Below are 15572 nucleotides of genomic sequence, written 5' to 3' on the forward strand. Positions count from 1 at the left end.
TCTGACATGTGCTGCTCCCTGAGGCTGCTGGAAGAGTGTGTGGGGATTTCTGGGGCCAAGTGACCCCAAGTCCTAGCTTTGTGGGGATTGGGGCAGAAGAGGGCTCATCTACCTGCTGCTCATCAGTACTGCTGGCAGTGGCTTCTGCTGTCTCTGCCAGCTGGAAGATGCTCCCCCTGGGAAGCCCATGCAGTGCTTGAGCTCCAGGCTACTCCTGGAAGCATTCATTCTTCCCCTTCTGGGCTATGCACCAGCTGCACATGCGCCCACCAGCAGCAAGTCTGTGTCCTAAATTCTTGATTTAAGAAAGGCATTGTCTTTTTGCAGGCCTGCTAATAACTTAGGAGTCAGCCTCTCCCTGTCCTTGAGGCTGTTTATCTGGGACTCTTTTTCACTAAGCCACTTACTTTGCTCCATGGTGTTTGTACCCAAGTGGGCTGCACAGTTCTGAATTTCAGTTACCTCTGCCTGAAGGGTGCCTCTGGACCGGACTTCGTCCTGTAGCTGCAAGAGCAAGTTCTTCTTTTCGTTATTGTTCATCGCTCCTATCCTGGGCATTGTTGCTTCTACTCTGGCTGCTCCCATGGAGAGACTCACTGGAATAACAGAAATCCTTTCCTGAGCCCTTCAGGTTTGAGATGAGTTGTCCCCCCTGCCTCCAAGTGTTCTGAACTTCCATAGGGTCTCTCGAGTGAGTGCCGCAGAGCCGTAATGGGGCAGAGGTGGAGCACTGCTAATCCTATCCCCCTTCACTTTTTTCTGTTGGAAATTTATCACCATCTAAGGAGAAACAGAAAATAAACAGTTGCAGCTCCCCTGTGCTGCCACTCGCCCTGCTGATGCTGCCCTCTGTCTTCATGTCTACACTGCAATTAAAAACCCACAGCTGACCCATGCCAGCTGACTGCAGCTCATGAGGCTCAGGTGAAGGGGCAGTGTAGATAGCTGGGGTCAGGCTGGAGCTCGGGCTCTGGGACCTCACTAGGGCCACACCTGCCTTTGCGTGCATGAACAAGGGAAGAGAAGGTGCAAGGAGCCTCTCCTGACCTCTGCACCCCCAGGAACAACAGGAGCTCAGGCGTGGCACAGAGTCAGTGCTACTGTGGGGTAGAGAGGCGGCTACCCCACAATGTCCAGCCATGCTGGAATGGAGGGCATGCTGCACCCTCTAAGCCTGGTGGAGTTTTGAAGCCCAGGACAGAAACAAGGCTGTTGCTTCAGGCCCTGGGTTAACACACTTTCCAGTGCTACAAAGAGTCCTTCTGCAAAAACGTACAATTCTAATGTAAAAAAAAAAATCAGCATCGTCTTCTGCCAAACGCACAGTCCTGAGTTACCCCCGGGGATGTGACCTGGAGCTTACATAATTAGAAGGCATTTGTTATGCCTGCATTTAAAATGAGTGATTAGCATGTGATGGTCCCATTCTGGGAAACATCAGGCTATCATAGCGTTCATCTCTCTTTTTTGTACAGTCCCAACTCAGACAAGCACCACCACTGAAGGAGCTGTTACCTAGCCTTGGGTAAGTTTAAAATGTCCTGAGCTTCAGGTCTAGAATGGTTTTAATAATGGCATTTTTCATGCTAGTGGGAAAAGCTAGTGGCATGTGTCGGATTTGCAGCATATAAGCAGGTAGTTAAGATATTTTCTAAGAGCAAAAATCATTCCTCAGTTGTTTGATGCACTGCAATTATTTCTGGCTAATTTCTTTTCTTGCCTGTGCAGTTTCCCAGATTGCCAAACACACTTTTAAGGATCTATTTGTATCTAAACTATCAGAGTAAGGGTAGAGATCTAATAGCCCATACCATTCAGCGGCGAAATCGAGATCTGAATTGGAAGGCATGCTCATTTGAAATATATGTATATAGATAACATTAGAATTAGTCAGACTCTAGGGGTAATATGAAACAGGAAATCATTTGTTTTTTACCCTCCGAGGAAATGTATGCTCTTTATGGACATGGGATGACTAATAGAACAATCAGTTGTGAAATGGGAACTATGCAAATAAGATTGCGGATAGATTCTGACACAACATATTTGGGAACTAGATTTGTTAAAGGAGGCAACACACTGAAGATCTCTTGGGGAGCAAAGGGGGGAAAATGATTACCAACAAAAATGGATAACTAGCTTTCCTTTCTATTTAGTACAGGGAATTCGTGATTTCAAAACCTGAATGTGACCATAAGCCAAACGAATAGTAGCCATGCAGTCAGCATATTAAGTCTAGCTTGGGTTGAAACACTAACGTATTGATGCTCATGCTTTGTTGTCTTTTTTTTTTTTAAATAACTGATCAATCTGTGCCATCCTGAGCCCCATGCTGCATATTGGTAGACAGGCAAGCAGACCATTGCTGCAGAAGCTGTAGTTCATAAAAGGGAGTAGGGGGTTATGCACCCTCTTCCCGGCTCCAGATCCATGCAAAGAGGTAGTATTTCATGCATAGATCTCCTGCGTTCAGTGTTGTCTCTGCAGCAGCACTTTCTCCCTCCATGGCCAGTCCAGAGATCCACAAGAGCATAGGGTGAGTTGGGATCATAAAGGGAAGGATGGACATTTTCCTGTCTCAGTGCCCCACATTTGATCTGCTGGGAAGTCGCTGCAGACTCCTGCTGCACTAACTTTTGCACAATGACTTCTCTGTTGTGGGGAGGAGGGGAAGCTCCAGGGGCAGTCTCTAGTGGAGGAGGCCAGGGCAGTGCAGCTCCACTGGAAGTAGGAGGGGTGGGAGGCCAAGGCTGCCAGAGCTGGGGCAGGGCAGGCACTGCTATGGATGGCTTTGCTTCCTGGGATCTCTGCCGATGTGGGGGATGTGTTGATTTGAGGGGCAGAACCCTGTTCTTTCCCTGGGGAGGAGGGAAAATGCAACTCCTTGCCCCCATGGAATAATGTGCCAAAACTCAGTGAGAGGAACCTGATTTTAGCTCCCTCTCTGGGGCCTTCCTGTGGGTGTCTGCAGCCCAATTTCTTGCTCGCACTAAACTGTCCCTTTGCTACATCAGGTTTGCCATGGTCGGTTCCTGCGTTACCCTGGGCTGGGATGTTCTGGAGGCCCCATTACTGGGCAATCTGAGCAGCACCTGGCGCGTGTGGCAAAACAGGAACAAGCCAAGTCTCTGCCTTCCTTGTCAGTTTGTAGGAGAAGCAGCTTGATCAGCTGATTGTGTGAGCGAGAGAAAACGCGAGTGTGTCTAGGGGGGGAAACTAAGCTGCAAAGATGAGCTCTGCATTTTGTTGTGAAACTGGCCCATTCCATGGTCGTCGTCATCTCTTCTGGTAGCAAGTCCCATGGTCCAGCTGCTGCTCCTGGGAACGTTCAGCTGTCCCCTCCTATTGGCCAGCAGTTGCATTGTTCCAGTAGAATGCTGCTGAGGTGAGAGGCCATGGTCTTGCAGGGAGAGGTTCTCTCAGGCAGTCGAGGCCAAGGGCCAATCCCATGAAGGGCTTTGGTTATGGACAGAGAAGTTGCACTGTAACCACTATATACTAGGGACCCAGTATTACTGCACTGGGATGTTCCTGCTGGCCTGTGTTGCTAGGCAGATGGGCTGCTGCGTTTTGCACCAGTTAGAGCTTTTCTTAGCTCTGATCGATGTGTTACAATAATCTAACCTGGAGGCTGGAACTCTGCAAATCACTGTCTGCAGGTCAGCATCTTGTAGAATGAGGTGCAGTCTTCTGGCCGGTTGGAGATGGAATCAGGTGTTTTGTGTCTCCAGGGCAGAGGAGTCTCCCAGTCAGGAGGCTCTGGCTGGAGTTGTTCCCTTAGTCAGTGGTCCTGCTGCCAGAAACAGCTGGCCTATTGCTTGCAGAGCGTGCATGGGAAGCCAGATCCCCAGCTGACCTCTCCCTTTGCTTATATCCCCTGGTCTGAGATCTCGGGTCTCAACGTGCCTTTGCTCCTCTGTAAAGTATCTTTTGGCCTATGCATGGTCACCCCAAGTTCTCCCAGGGATATTTCCCGATGCTCTGTTTGCCATTGCATATGGCAGTGGCACTCAACCTTTCCAGACTACTGTACCCCTTTCAGGTCTGGTTTGTCTTGCATATCCCCAAACTCCACCTCACTCAGGGGCACCAGAATGGGGGGGCCTGTGCCTCTCCCACACACTTTTAGGAAGAGTCTGTCACCCCTGACCTCACTTAAACTACTTGCTTACAAAATCAGGGAAAAATACAAGTGTCACAACACACTATTACTGAAAAATTGCTGATTTTCTCATTTTACCATATAATCATAAAATAAATCAACTGGAATATAAAGATTGTCCTTACATTCCAGAGTATAGTATATAGGGCAGTGTAAACAAGTCATTGGCTGTATGAAATTTTAGTTTGTACTGACTTCCCTAGTGTTTTTTATGTAGCCTGCTTTAAAACTAGGCAAATATCTGGATGAGTTGATGTACCCCCTGGAAGACCCCTGCATACCCCCAGGAATATGTGTGCCCCTGGTTGAGAACCACTGGCATATGGCACATGACCTAAATCTTGTGCCAACCATCCCCAGCACTCTGAATTCTGCACCAGTGCTGGATGGGGATCCGGTCTGTGGCTGCACAAGAGGCACAGGGAACAGTCACCTGTAATCTCATTTGGTCTGTCGCATCTTACGCACATTTAACATGTGCGATTTCAGCTTTATGCAGTCGGCAAAAACAAACAAACAAAAAAAGCAAAAGAGAAAAATAACAATTTTAATACTGTACCTGTAGTGCGGGCAATTTTGCCCGCCATTCAACTCAAAGTAATTTTGACTATATGCAGTTTTCGCTTTACGCGCTAACCACGAAATGGAACCCCCGCGTAAGATGAGACTCGCCTGTATTAATCTGAATCCAATAGATCAGTGCTTTTAATATTTAACTTCATTAGGGGCAGCATCCCTCCAAGTCCACAGGCCCTCACTGCAGTATTCAGAGTCAGTGTGTCATACTCTGTCCTCCTGACTGCTGGGAGGGACTCCCATCTCCTCACCTACAGGCTGCTGGGAAGAAGAGACATGCTGGGTGACCCATATCTACCTGTCCTCCTTTCTTCTCTAAAGGGCGTGACACAGACCAGCTCTCTTTTTTGGGGGGTAGGTGGGTCAGAAAGACTGTGGCGGCAGTCCTCAGTAGCCTGAGCTTCCTAGTCTGTAGGGGCCAGTGAGGTAGTCAGACCCAATCTAGTTCTGTCTCATCACACGGAGAAAACTCATACTCGCTAGCTCTGAAAGGAGCCTTTCTGGGGTCTTTGCTACCCTAGGGAAATTGACCAGCATAGCTTTTCCAGACGAACTATTCTACTAGACTTTGCTACTAGACTAGGCGATGTCTAAACTACAGTTTATATTGGCATAATTTACATCGCTCAGGGGTGTGAATAAACCACTCCCCGAGTGACATAAGTTACACCGACATAAGCACCAGTGTGGACAGTGCTATGTTGGCAGGAGAGCTTCTCCCACTGACACAGCTGCTGCCTCTCGTGGAGGTGGTTTTATTACGCTCTCGTGTCAGCATAGAGTGTCTTCACCAGACACGCTGCAGAGCTGTATGTGTAGACAAGCCCTCTGTCTGGATGAGAGCATCCCCGTGGGGGAGTTATTCCAGAACAGGTAAATTATACCAGAATAGCTATAATGGAATCATTAGACTGGAATAGCTTTGCCGGTCAATTTCCCCATATAGACAAGGACCAAGAAAGGCTGAAGGAGGGGAGGGGGAGTGTAACTCGTTTCCCCAAAAGTGAAGGTGAGCTCTGCAGCCCTGCTGCCATCTGAATGCTTGACTGGATAAAGGAAGCGACAAGAGTGTATAAAAATAGAGAATAGGGATTTTTTTCCATTCCTTAAAAAAGCAGAATAAAAACCCTGCAATGTTTTGTACCCCGTACCATTGCCACCCGAAGATCTATCTCAGGGCATGTCTACACTGGCAAGTTTCTGTGCCAGTGATACCACGTTTATTAAAATGCTGGAATGAAACCTCCGTTGCATGTCTGCACTGTGCTTCTTGTGATGCTGGCGCGCATCCACTTTAGCAGCTCTTGCAAGGCAAAGACAGCAGTGCATTGTGGTAGCTATCCCACTGTGCAACTGGCCCCAGGGTGCTTTGGGAAGGGTTTGCAAGGCTTCATGGGGCAGGCACAGCACCACTTGATGCAGGTTTCCCAATCCCATTGTTCCATGGGCATCCTATTACATTGCCAGCTGCTGTTCAACTGAAACTGGGGGGGGGGGGGGGAGGGAGAGAAGGGGAGTGTGGGGGTGTAGTGGGGGAGAGCGTATGTCAGCATGCTGTCTTGTATCAGAGGGGTAGCCGTGTTAGTCTGGTTCTGTAGAAGCAGCAAAGAATCCTGTGGCACGTTATAGACTAACAGATGTTTTGTAGCATGAGCTTTCGTGGGTGAACACCCACTTCTTCGGATGCAAGCAGTGGAAATTTCCAGGGGCAGGTGTGTATATATAAGCAAGCAAGAAGCAATGGCTTGCCAATTACAGAACCAGTTTCTCCTCCCTTGGTTTTCACACCTCAGCTGCTGGAACAGGGCCCCATCCTCCCTGATTGATCTAACCTCGTTATCTCTAGCTTGCTTCTTGCTTGCTTATATATACACACCTGCCCCTGGAAATTTCCACTGCTTGCATCCGAAGAAGTGGGTGTTCACCCACGAAAGCTCATGCTACAAAACATCTGTTAGTCTATAAGGTGCCACAGGATTCTTTGCTGCTTCATGCTGTCTTGTAAGTTCAGACAGTGGCAGGAAGCAACCAGTCCTGAGGCGAGTGAAACCCCAACATTAGCCCCCGCCTCCCAACCTGGTCAGTCTCTCTCTCTCTCACACACACACACACACACACACACTCAAGAGCACAAAGCATTCCACGTTAATGGTTTGCTGTTTGTCCCCGAGCAGATCAGCACAGCACGCAAGGGCTCTCAGAAATGGTGCTTTGAAGGGGTGGGGCACATGTCTCCAGGGCAGGGGTTCAAAACAATGAGCAGAGCGGTCACTTAAGGCATTATGGGACAGCCCCGGAGGCCAGTTACAGCACAGAAAGCAATCAAGTGTCTACACTGGCCATAGAGCGCTGGAGCTGCTGCGCAAATAGCCTTATGACTCTCATCGAGGTGGGGTTTTTGCAGTGCTGCCACTGAGGAGTTTCTGCGCACAGGATGGCTTGGCAGTGTGTACACGTCTGCAGTGTGAGTGCAAAAAGTGCTTTGCTGTGCAGAAACGTGCCCGTGTTGACAAGCCCTCAATGTCAAGCTTCCAGAAGTAGTGACCTGCATTATTCAATCTCCGTAAAACTCCTTAGAGCATTTGTGAGGCAATGTTGCCAACTCTTGCAATTTTACCACACGCTCTCTGGTGTTTTAGTCTGAGGATTTCATGAGAAATTCAGCTTTCATTGAAAAAAACAAACAGCTGCTGCTAGCCTCATGGTTGCAGAACAAAGCTTGAAAACATAACACAAGAGCCCCCCTGAGGCTCAAAACACAGAATGCAAAGAGAAAGAACCTCCCATTTATAGTTTTCAATCTCATGATTTCTGAATGCTTGAGGTTGGCGATGGTTACGCCCAGACTGGACAGCTGCATTCCCAGCTCTGTGGGACTATCCCTGAAGATCCTGCTGAAATTTTAGCAAAAGTAGAATGTGGCCGCCCAGCTATTGTCTGCTCCTACGATCCTTATGCCTGGTGGGTCACCCTGATGTGGGTATTCTCATGTAAGAGCTACTCACTGTAAGGCAAACTGGGCAGAACAGAGTCTTCGCGTAGTGCTTCTGGTGCTAAGTCCACCTGTCCTCCAAAGCAGACACTAGTCTTCAGTTTGTTCTCAGATGTCATTCAGGGTGTTGGAGGTAATGTAAAAAAGCATGAACTGTTTGGGTTCTGGATACCGTGCCTTCAAGACCACCTCTCTCCTTGGAGGTAACAGCTTCACTTTTAAAATGATGCAGCACTCATAGCAGAGGATTGTCCCTGGAGAATTCTCTCCAACAGAGCCAGAACATGCCAAGCCTGTCTAGCTGTTCCTCCAGGCGTCTGTGGAAGGAGGAGGTTGGGCGGGGTAGGGTGAAGAGGAGTTTGAGCTTTGGTGGGTGATGAGCAGGCTACAGTTGAATAAATGTGCATAGTTAGTATGTTCGCCAAGAGCAGGGTATGGAATGCCTGGCCGGCTGGCCAGACTGAGCCTACCGCTGGTGACACGCTGAAATTGCACAGTGTGAACTTCCATTTTTAAAAAAATGTTTCTAGCATTAATAGGTGCAAAAACAAAACAAAACACCTTCTCTGCGAGTTGGCAAATGAGGTGACCCTTGGAAATCGTGACTGCCAAGGCAAGTCCTACCAGCAATAGAGCAAAGCATCCTCCTGGATGGAATGCTAGAGTTGCACCTACATTTCTTTGACGTATGCATGCACTACCAATGGGAGACAGGATCTGAAACAGCAGCCTACACACGGAGGATCCCATTTCCTGTTACTGCTCCCCGAGCCACCCAGTTCCTTTTTTTCAAAGCCTTTTCCATACTGTAGGAAGGAGGTAGAAGATATTCAGCCAAATCAAATGTATTGGCTTGGAAAAAGCAATATATACATGTACTGCTGCAACAGAAATTATAAAGGAAAAGAGCTCCTAATACTAAGAAAACACCAAGAACCAGAAGATAAGGGTCAAACCCTGCTGTTCTGAGTCAGTCCTAATTCAGAGAAGAGGGGAGTCTTGCCTGAATTAGTACTGAATAAGGACTGATGGATTTTGCCCTGTGTATTCAACAGTTCAGGAGAAATAGGGCCAGAGAGACAATGTTCTGTGTTCACCGAGTCCAGAAGTAATCCTTGAAGGCTGGAAAGCATCCAACATAATGCAATTATTTCATGAAGAACCTAGGGACGCATCAGGAAATTACAAACTGCAGTTACGGGTCAAATGAAAGACAGCCGCACTGCTAGGATGGGGAGGATTCTCCGCCCCTACTTAGACATTGTTAACCTATTTTGCAGGGGCCCTGAAGGAGGCAGGTGGAGTGGTGCAGAAGGCTGGCTAGGTTCCAGGCAGGGCCTTCTCTCTGACTCCTTGCTGCAATCCTGCTCCTGCCTCTGCTCCACAGAGCGCAGCAACTGCTATGGCCAATGCCAGCGGCCCTTCTGCAGCTGTGCAAGGCCTGTCTTATACAGGAGGCCAGACTGGATGATCACAATGGTCCCTTCTGGCCTTGGGATCTATGACTAAGTTTCGTGCTCCATGCTCCACCCCAGTGCAGCCATCCAGGAGTTGGACAGAATTTTCTCCACAAAGAAAAACTGTTGTTAAAATAAAGTTAAAGTTGCTTACAGACAACATGCATGCACCCAAGCAGTACAAGCAAGGAACTGTCCAGAGGTATGACATATCTCAGCCCTATGCATCACATTCACACTCTTATTGACAGACTCCACCCCTCTATCAATCAGTCCCAAGCACCTGCAACATACACAGTAACACAACAAATGCACTACATTCCCCCTCCCCAGTCTTACTTTACAGTTAAGCCAAGGCATGTCTACACAACAAGCGCTACCGCAACACAGCTGTAGCACTGTAGACACTTGCTCCAGAGAGGGTTATTTTTTTCCATTGCTGTTGTAAATCCACCCCCTCAAGAGGTAGTAGCGAGGTCAACAGAAGAATTCTACCATTGACCTAGTGGTGTCCATACCAGGGCTTAAGTTCGTTTGACTACATCTCTCAGGGGTGTGACCTAAGTTTTAGGTGTAGACCAGGCCCTAGTTTTTCCCTTTCCATTTGTACACTTTATCCACCTGTTGTGGTCTCATCATATGTATAGACTCAAAACTCTTTTGAACAGAGACTCATTATTATTATTGCAACAAAGAGTCCTGTGGCACCTTAAAGACTAACAGATGTATTATTATTAGGCATGGACTGTGCCTACCGCAGTGGGGTCCTGATCCTTACTCAGGACCTCTGGGTGCTACCATAATAGAAATGATAACGATCTGTCCCATTGATTGGTGGTGTTAATTCTGCACAGCTCATATTTCTTAGCTCAACTCAAGGCAGGCAACTAGTCTCAATATTTTACATAGGGTTGTTAATGATCTGAGAGGCTGCACAAGGTCACTTCTGGCAGACCTGGGGATAGATCCTAATTATCCCATGTGGCAGACCTAAATCTCTCTGACTTGGCTGCATCTCTTCTCCAAATGACTGTTACAAATTGGTATGCTTGGCTGTATAACACATTGGCTGAGGAGAGTTGCTTATCTTGCTACCAGCTAACAGATTGCTCCTTTAGATCATGAGGTAGAGATCTCAGCTGTGATGCTAAAGGTTTAAACCCCTGCTGATGAGCCATGCATGGGAGAAGTACAACAGGGGAGCCTGAACAGAGACATGCATGCTATGGAACATGCTGGCAGGGTGTTAGTGATAACAGCCTACGACTGCTACCAGTTAATGGAATCACTCCTTCAGCACGAGTAGAAGAGATCCGTGCTTTGATCTAGAAGGTCCTGCTCATGATGTACGTGGACAGGAAGCATATGCAAGTTGAACTATTCCTGCATATTCACCTTCATAAAATACTCGGAGGACCTGTCACGGGGTGCACTCACCGCTAGGTCCTCCTGACTGCTCTTGGGATTAGGGCCTTCCAGATCCAGAGCCCACTTCTGCTGCTCGCTGCACACCCTACTGCCGCTCTCTCTCAGTCTCTGCAACTCCAGGTGCTCCTTCTTCAGGACTTGGTCCTCTGGCCAGGTCACTATGTGTGTTTCCTCCTTCCAGGGAATCAAAGTCTTTTCTAATGAACAGGCTTAGGCAGTCTTCCCATTCACTGTCCAACCGGCGCCACTTCCCTAGTGGCAGGTAGGGGAAGCAGGACCCACTCTCTACTCCAGGTTCCAGCTCAGGGCCTCTCTAGTCAGCAGCCAAGGCCTGCACCATCCTAAACCCTGGTGCCTTTTCCCTGTGCCCTTCCTTACCTTCTGGCTCTCCCCACTTCTCTGGGTTTGCCAGCCCTACAACTCCCACCTTTGAGGGAGTAACGCTCCAACCATACCTCTCTTCTCCCACGGAGTGACCGCAGCCTACTTCTCTTCTGTTGCCAGCTCCCTACCCAGCCAAGCTCCTCCTTAGCTTGCCCTGGCTTTCCTCCAGGTGTGGCCTATAGGTTAATTGGCCTAATTTACCCCTTCAGGCCTTGTGTGGGGTGGATATCCCATTACAGGCTCCCAGATGAGTGAGTGAATGAGCTCTATGTCCCCCTCCCCCGTTTTAAACACAAAAATAAGTTAGAAGATTATTATTAAGGTTGGAAAGTCTTGGACTTAAAAACTAGGAAATTCCAGAACTTAGATGGCCTTGGGTGTACACATTATGATTTTAATTCCACCATCACCTTTTCTTTTTTCCACTGTACCCCTCCCTCATTCTGTGCAGAGGCTGGGTGGTGAACAAAGCAGAGCTGTGTAGTGCATGACACAAAGCTGCATTGAGAGAAAAGATGGTCTTGTGATTAAGACAGTTGAGGGTGACGTGGGAGAACTAGGTCCTATCCCTGGCTCTGGCACTGGGTGTATCCTTCCTACGTGGTGTCAACAAAATCACTTTGCATAAGTGGCCACTAATTGGGTGTTCTTCATTTTCTGGAGGCCCAACTTGAGACTGTTGGAAGACCTACTATTGTTATGCTCCCAACATATAAACAGAGAAATAAGATACAAACAAAGTGCTCTTGTTGGAAGGTTGCAATGTAACATGACTATTTCTGAGATTCCAGAATGATAATATACAAGAACCCAAACCAGAAAGAGACAAAGCAGGCTGCTCCCTATCACAGAGCAGCACAACTCACCCCGACCTTTCTCTAGGCTGTTGGTGCAGACTGACTGCTGCTAGGCACAGATCACACACTTCCCTACAGACCCCCCTACCCTGCAAGCAGGACCAGGGAAATCACTGAAATTTAAAATGATAGTACATAATTTTAACGCAATTTTCAATACACCACAGTTATCACAGTGTAATGGCTCGTCACCCCACGTCCCATTCCAATGCACATTCTTCCTCTCCAACCTGACAGGCACAAGGGTCTGTTGCAGGGACAGCTTGCAGCAAAAAGGCTCTGAAATGTTCTCACTGAAACACATGCAATACACTCCTGAGAAGCCTGATGACTCAAAATCAGAAACAGAAAAGCCTGGGCATGAAAACTATGTGCATCTTGTGATTTTTGCAGGGTCTCGCCCTGATTTTGCTTCATTCTGCAAATTCTAAGCTTCCATTAATAAATAAATAAAATAAATAGCAGCTTTTTGTCTATCAGAGTTGCTCAAATATGGCCATCATACTGGAAACAGATGGGCTATTATTTTAACTCAGTTTAGCAGAAAACTGTTTCCAGCCAAATAATCTCAGCATTACAAAGCGTAAAGTCACTGTTGCACCACTACAGTTGCTTGAAAGAGGAGGGAGTTTCAAATTCTAATTTGAGTTGTCAGGGCTGATCCTGGAAACACGAGTTAGTTCTACTGAAGTCAATGAGGCCACTCACGAGCGTAGTTATGTGTGGGTAGAAGTGTTTGCAGGATAGAAGCCTGAACACCTAGTATTATTAAGCCTGGACAATATCTTATATTTCTTACATGCAAACAAACCGGATCATTGAATACAAAAACTACAGCAATGCAATGCTAGAGCTGAACACAGTAAGACACTCACAGAAATGCAAAGGTTCCTACAGCCACTTTAATTGTCATACTGCACCTCCTGTATAATTAATAGTCCACATTGACAACATAAAGGCAGAGTTAACTCCAATTTTTTAACAATTTTTTTTTGTTGAAAAATCAACTGTTTTTAATGGAATGTTTTTGTGAAAAAATTGTGATTTTGAAATTTTTTGTTGAAAACAATCACAATTTTTCATTTTTCATGTTTCGGTTTTCCTTTTCTACTCCTCCATTTTATTCTTTCCTTTCTTCTCCACTCATTGTGAAAAGCAAGTCCATTTTTTTTGTTCATTTTCAAATTCTGCAGAAGAAAAAACACCCACATTTTTTTTTTTCAATTTTTGACCTGCTCTAGTAAATAGGAACATATTAAGCAGGGATAGAAATGACTACTAAAGTATAACATGTCTGAGTTCACCTTACCATAGAAACAAGAACATTACATCACCTGTTCTTTTAAAATCTGTAACTGTGCTACTATTTCATTAACTATATTTTTAAAAACATAAAATAAACCCCCTAACATTATAGCTATAATTTCCAAGAAGCAAACAATTCTAGTTACTTATTGGGGTCATGTCAGTCAGTAAAAGAAGTCTGACATTCTTCTATCTAGATTCATTGGAACAAAGAGGCAGCTATTAACTGATAAAGATCAGATCTAATGAATCATTAAATTATCCCACTAAACTGACCCTACTTCAAAGGCTTGATCTTTACACGCAAAAATCACACTGACGCCAGTGAAAGCTTTACCCCTCCCCACTCACACTGGTGGTCAAATTGGTCAATGACTGTTCTGCTTGCGTCGACAGTGCAGGATAGCCTTAAAAAGCCCAGAACACGTCCAGTGAGGTGCTGCGAGGGCATCTCTTGGGCACCTCGTTAAAGTTCCATGCCTGCTGAAGGACCATTTGGGTTGATGACTCTCTTTATGGCGCGCACCTCCTTTGGAAGCTGCTTTCTCATCCTTATTAGGAATGACCCTCCATGGGGCTCGTAACACCAGATTGCACCAAGTGCTGGGTATTTTCCCCTTTCCCACCAGGTATTTACACACCTCCCCTTGGATAGGTCACATGTCGTACACCCTGGGGTAATCTAAACGGTGTTAAGTTACAGCCCAGCTCTTTAGCTCAAGTTGTAGAGACGCGTGCTTTTAGCCCTGGAAATACTCAAGTTCCACCCACAATGTGCAAGTCCAGATGGCAGCTGTCATATAAACTCCTAACCTTTTATCTAAGCAGTTGGAGTCAATGTTCAGCAATGCACTGACAGAGCATTTCTACAGTGCTTCAGTAAAAGCCTGTCTCTCAGAGCACTAAGGCCCGGGCTACACTACAAAGTAAGCTCAACATAAGCTGCCTTGCATCACCCTAGCCGTGCATGTGTCTATGCTCCAATTGGTCTCCCACCCATGTAAGTGTCCTGTTATAGCAACATATTAACACCACCTTTCCAAAAAGCATTGAACTATGGCTGATGTTCTGAGGTCGGTGCAGTGTGAGTGTACACACTGCATTACTGATGTTGACCTTAACAGTCTTCCAGCAGCTGTCCCACAATGCCCGCCGACACCCTCTGCTCTGGGTCACGGTTGTGAACTCCACTGCCCTGGGGTCACAGAGACTGGAAGGCTCTAGTCTCCTCCCCTTTTAAGTACCACACATTTTTTAAATGCCTTTTCCTGATTTGTCCAGCTTGACATCAGTGAAGCATCCCCAATGATCCACCAACAAAACTTGCATAACCATAGAAGAGTAGCTCTTTGTATTGGTGGACCCTGTGTCATGGTGGTCTGGTGACAAAAGAGAGATGTGCGTGAGGTCTATTGCTCCAGCAGGAGATGATTAATTGCCCTGCACATTTACATGACAGTGGATTGTCCAACACCAAAATTATTTCCCCTGAGCGGTAGTAATCCCACATTGCAAGTTGCCACCGTGCGATCCCCTATTTGCTTCTGCACTGTCAGTGCAGCTCTCATTGTGGTGTCCCTGTGCTGGAGGGCTGGAGCATGTTCAAGGCACAGATTCAGGAATGTGGCCTTGCACATTGGAAAGTTCTGCAGCCACTGCTCATCATCCCAAGCTGGCATTTACAATGCAATCCCACCAGTCGGTGCTCATTTCTCAAGTGAAGCAGTGGCACTCCATCATCTGCAGCTGTTGGTGATGAATGCCACCAACAACTCTGAATTGGTTCTTGCTATGTCCCACAGCAAACTGTTCTCCACAAAATCTTCATGTTCCCCGCCGATTAGGTGCTTCTTACAGCTCTGCAAATACGGAAGGATCATGTGTCCTGTGCTTGCAATGCTTATGACAGTAGTGCAGCGCTGTGTGCAGGCTCCATGCATCTGTCAGAGATGGTGGGCAGCAAGGATGGCCATGTGTCTTCATGGTTTTTTTTAGAAAGGCGCAAGAAGTACGGGATATAGGTGACATTGTGGGATGGAGACAGTTGCATACTGCAAAGTTGACCCCTTGCTCCCAGTCACCCCTCTGCGACTTGTTTCTGCCCCGCCATGCATTGCCAAAACTTTCCAAAAAGTGGACTAGATGGTGGCAGGTTGCACATGGGAATCCCTACCCATGGTGCACTGCACTGTGCCTCAACACCAGCACGCCTGGTGAGTACATGCAGAGCTGATGCAAGGTGACAAGTATGCATGTGCACAAGCAATATACTACTTGCAGCAGCTTTATGTCGAAGTAACTAGCTTACATCGAAGTTTGTAGAGTAGCCATGGCCTGAGGGCAGGTCTACACTACAGCCGGGATCGACGCACTGAGATTTAGCGGGTCTAATGAAGACCTGCCAAATCGAC

At 47.0% G+C, this 15572-nt stretch overlaps 1 protein-coding gene across 2 annotated transcripts in view; it reads left to right on the forward strand.

Moving 5' to 3' along the window:
* The window catches only part of MORN2 (MORN repeat containing 2), a 28838-nt gene that overhangs the window by 12000 nt on the left and 1266 nt on the right, over window positions 1-15572 (forward strand). The window contains exon 6 of one of the 2 annotated variants that reach the window (XM_039532660.1): window positions 1476-1494. The exons of the other annotated variant lie outside the window; for it this stretch is intronic. The gene's annotated coding sequence lies outside the window, so the exon portion shown is untranslated. Of the gene's footprint in view, window positions 1-1475; window positions 1495-15572 lie in introns of those variants that run through there. 2 annotated transcript variants of the gene reach the window in all.

Source organism: Mauremys reevesii, linkage group 3, assembly GCF_016161935.1.
Source record: "Mauremys reevesii isolate NIE-2019 linkage group 3, ASM1616193v1, whole genome shotgun sequence".
Lineage (NCBI taxonomy): Eukaryota > Metazoa > Chordata > Testudines > Geoemydidae > Mauremys > Mauremys reevesii.